General features: G+C 45.1%; 1 protein-coding gene and 1 pseudogene across 1 annotated transcript in view; both read right to left on the bottom strand.

Annotated features, from left to right (window-relative positions):
• The window catches only part of LRRC20 (leucine rich repeat containing 20), a 124,262-nt gene that overhangs the window by 100,544 nt on the left and 19,204 nt on the right, over positions 1-4,514 (bottom strand). The gene's annotated exons all lie outside the window — the stretch shown is intronic.
• Positions 319-431, bottom strand: LOC111822350 (uncharacterized; annotated as a pseudogene).

The raw sequence follows: 4,514 nt of genomic DNA, 5'->3' as shown, positions 1-4,514 counted from the left end.
AAAAAAAAAAAGGTTGAGAAGTTAGAGGGTTGATATGTTGTGGGTTTGTTAACCAATGTCATAAAACAACATGTGTACTACTGTTTCATGAGAAACTATGTGTTCTGTAAGCCTTCACCTGAAGTACAATAAAAAAAAAAAATATATGTCTTAGCAAAAGACAGTCAACCAAGATGAGGCTGATCCTAGTTAAAAGAGATCTTAAATTCAACCTCATCTTTGAGGATGATCTTTTTTTTTCAGATTTGCAATTTTTTAAAATTATTATAGATAATACATTTGCCAATTCAACATTTTTCATGTGTACAATTCAGTGACAAAAAATATAAAACACTCCACAAACTGCATGTCATCTTTGTGTAGGGGCCATGTTCCTCGTCTTTGTATCATTCCAATTTTAATCTATGTGCTGATAATGATTTTTGCAGCACCTGTCTCTCAGAATAAGCCATAATGTCCTCACCTCTAGAGGAAAACAAAGAAATCATTCACTGTAGTCTGTCACCACATTTACATCTTAGGGTCTGTTGGGGCGGGGGCGGGGGGGTTCTATTCTAGAATGACTGGCTTGGCCAAGCTCCGCATCATGTACCTCCCTCCCTGGCTGCCTCATCAACCAGAGCCGTGTTTACGTTTCTGGAAGTACTTGATTTTAATAAACTCCTCAGCCTCATTAAATCACCTCCCCTAGGCTGAACACTTTCATACTTGAGCGACGTAAGCTTTTGTGCCACAAAATTATCTATTCCGTTATCTCTTCTGGGACAGAACACTATTATTCTTCTGCCAGTACACACTTTTTGAACCTGCATAATTATCCGTGTGGTTTCAAAGAATATTTTTCTTTGCCTTCAAACACACTGCTTCAAGCGCTGGTGATACACAGTGCGGGAGGCAGCCTGCGGTGAGCTACTTAACCACCTGCCTCTTGGGGTGCCTGCTGGTCTGTGAAAGAAGGAGGGGAAGGATGCACTGGCTGTCAGGGACCCCAGAATTAGGTCCCAGCGAGACCTGTTGAGACAGATAGGGTTAACTGTGTGGAGGAATAAAAGAGCTGTTAAAAGATTACCACCTAAAAGTTGGGTAAACAGGAACCACATCCTGTCAACATAATATAAGGTTAGAACAACCTGTGAATTACTACTTCCTCCGTAGTGTTTTTCTAGTCCCTTCCCCCTTCTTACAGGCTCTGCATGCACAGAAGAACAAAGTGTGACTGCTGTTTTGGCCCACTGAAGGGGGCAAAGTAGTGCAGAAGATCAGTGCGCCTGTGCCATATCCCATTATAAGTGATGCGAAGGGCTGCTGAGTGGACTCCATCTTGAATATCAGCGGGTTCCATCTTGGATTCCAGATGCAGGTGCAACCTAATTAGTATGCACTACCATTCTGAAAAGTACACACCCCTTCAAAGAAATCCACTGAATATTCATTGCTCTTTTATCTCCAAGGAACCCATAAAAGCCCTAGCCTTGCTTCCCACTTCAAGTCAGTCTTTTGGAGAGGCATGAGTCCCCACTGACTCCTTTTACTTGACACACATGAAATAAACCCATTAGAGCTGAACCCAAAAATTGTCTCCTCTGTGTATTCTTATGAGACAAAGACAAGAACCCACTGAGTCCAGAGGGCCTCCATGCCCCTGGTAGTAACACTGTGGCAGGAGTCCCTGGCTGGCACAAACAGCTAAGCCACACAGGACCTCGCCCCTGTGGGGCAGTAGCACCTCTGCAGAAATCTCCATTTCACCTCTACTCCCATATTTCCAGTCCCCTGCCATGCACTTCCTCGTGGGTGTCCCTTGGGGCCTCAACTCATCAGAATCCCCCTATCCACCCCTAATGGCCCAGACTTCCCTATTTCTGTCAGGGCATGAACAGGTTTCAAACCTGCAGTCACTGGCCCTCTGCAACACCCCCTACAACTGATCAGTCTCCCAAGCCCCATCCGCAGCCTCCCCTACCTTGCGTTTCTTCTCCCACTGGCACCTCCTCACGACAAGGCCACACCAGCACAGGCTCTGACACATGGAACTGCCCATCTGCTTCTTCCTGGTTTCTCTACAGTGGGTCTGACAGCTATGCTACACCCAGCAGTGCTCTCTCTAAACCCAGCCCAGATCACATCACTTCCCAGCTCAGACATTGACAGGGACTCCCCATGGCCTCCCAGAACAAGGACAGCAGAGGGAGCGCACATACCCACTTCACTTATTAAACTCAGCCAGCTGGCCACACTGGATGCCAAGTGTTTAAAGATACATATTTTCCCTAAAGCATGGGTTTGCTACCTATAAGCCAGTGACTTCATCTGATTCCCAAACAAACAAACAAAAAAAAAAAAAACAGTCTATCCCAACGCTAATGGTCCCTAGGTGGCACAAGTAGTTTGCACTTGACTATTAACCTGAAGACTGGTGGTTCAAACCTACCAGCAAAGGCAGGGCCAAGATGGTGGAGTAGTCAGATGCTTCTGGTGGATACTCTTACAACAAAGACCCAAAAAAACAAGTGATTCGATTAAATATGGCAATCTGGGAGCCATGAACATCAAAGGCAGAGTTGAGGAACTGGACTGAGTAGCAGGGGAGGGAGAGACAGTTTGGAAGCAGGGAGGAGATGCCAGACCTGACCCGGCAAGAGCTTAAGCCCTTCAGGCCTGAGTAGCTCATGGGTGAGCAGTGAGGCAGGCAAGAGGCGGTGTTCAGGAGGTGCGTTTTCTGTACTGGGAGAGACCCAGCGGCAGAGAGTCTACACAGCCACCCAGAACCATTGAGAAACAGCCCTCATCAGTGAAAGATAAGTACTTGGCATACAGCTTACCGTGCGGATCAAAAACACTCCCCTTAGGGAAAAACTTCTCTCCCATTTACCTCTCCGCACCCTGCTCTACACTGGGTCCTGGACAGGCTTCAGCAATTGCCAAGTCCCCTGGGCCAGAAGTAGGATCCGTCGCACACCCAGAGCCATTCTCCCTGCCTTAGAGAGTGAACAAATTAACAAACGGGGAAAAATAAACTGCTGTCTCCCATAGGCCAGGAACCAACGCTAGGCACAGCTCTTTTGCCTAGGCACAGGTATAAGGGATCCACGGACTTTGAGTGCCTTTCCCCCTGCATAGACTTGTGTGGGCCTATCTCAACAGCGTAGGCCCTCATTACCATAGTACAACAGGGTATATACCAGAACTCTAACTTCAACTGTTTCAGCTGTGAAGTGGCAGGTTCTTGACATTTGACACTTCTCTGCCCATTAAACAGGGGCCTGAGGACTGGTGGCTCTACATATGCCACCTAGCCACCTGCGATAGGAGCCTATGAATAAGAGGTGCCCCCTAGTCCTTACAGCCAACAGCATTAGGTACTCAAAGTCTGGCTGCAAAACCCACCGACCTACGCGCTCTAGGCAACAAGGACACATCTTCCTCCTGGACACTTGGGGGTGGCTGTCGGCCCCCTGCCATGCTCAGAGTGTGTCCCCCTGCTGCAGTCAGATGCCTGTGCCTACACCAATCACCCACGCATGTCTAGAACTGTAAGCTAGAGCCTACACCACACACCTGGTGGCTATCTACCTGGGCCCCTGAGCTGAATCCATACAGGAGGAGTGGGCGGACTCCTGAGCTCACATACTTAGTAACAGATCTAACCACCTGGTGACAGGACATTAAAGCTTAAAAGGTGCCAATAATCAAACTAGCTCATACAAGCAGCCTATCTGAGCATATCAAAACAAAACAAGAAGCTAGGACACAGTAAGAAAACATAAAATAAATAAATATAATAACTTATTGATGGCTGGGAAACAACAGTCAATATCAAATCACATAAAGAGGCAATCCATGATGGCTTCAGCAAGCTCCCAAAATGAAGAATCTAGAAATTTTCCAGAGGAGGAAAATTTCTTGGAATTACAAGTCCAAATACAAAAAATTACTACATAGAACTCTTCAAGAAATTAGGAAGGAAATGAAGCAAAACACAGAACACACAATAGAGGAAATTCAAAAGATTAGAGAAGAGCATAATGACAAATTTAACGGGCTGCAAGAATCCATAGAGAGACAGCAATCAGAAATCCAGAAGATAAACAATAAAATGTCAGAATTAGACAAGACAATACAAAGTCATAGGAGCAGAATTGAGGCAACGAAAGTTAGAATTAGTGAGATTGAAAATAAAGCACTTGACAACAACTTATTTGAGGAAAAATCAGATAAAAGGATTTTTAAAAATGAAGAAACTCTAAGAATTATGTGGGACTCTATGAAGAGGAATAACCTACAACTGATTGGAGTACCAGAACAGGGAAGGATAACAGAAAATACAGAGAGAACTGTCGAAGATTTGTTGGCAGAAAACTTCCCTGATATGGTGAAAGATGACAAGATATCTATCCAAGATGCTCATCAAACCCCACGTAAGGCAGATCCCAAAAGAAAGCTACCAACACATATTATAATCAAACTTGCCAAAAAAAGATAAAGAGAGAATTTTGAGAGCAGCTAGTGATAAA

This window comes from Trichechus manatus, unplaced genomic scaffold (assembly GCF_000243295.1).
Source record: "Trichechus manatus latirostris isolate Lorelei unplaced genomic scaffold, TriManLat1.0 scaffold00163, whole genome shotgun sequence".
Taxonomy (NCBI): Eukaryota; Metazoa; Chordata; class Mammalia; order Sirenia; family Trichechidae; genus Trichechus; species Trichechus manatus.
Note: the sequence above shows the minus strand (reverse complement) of the source record. Positions and strands in the feature narration are given on the sequence as shown.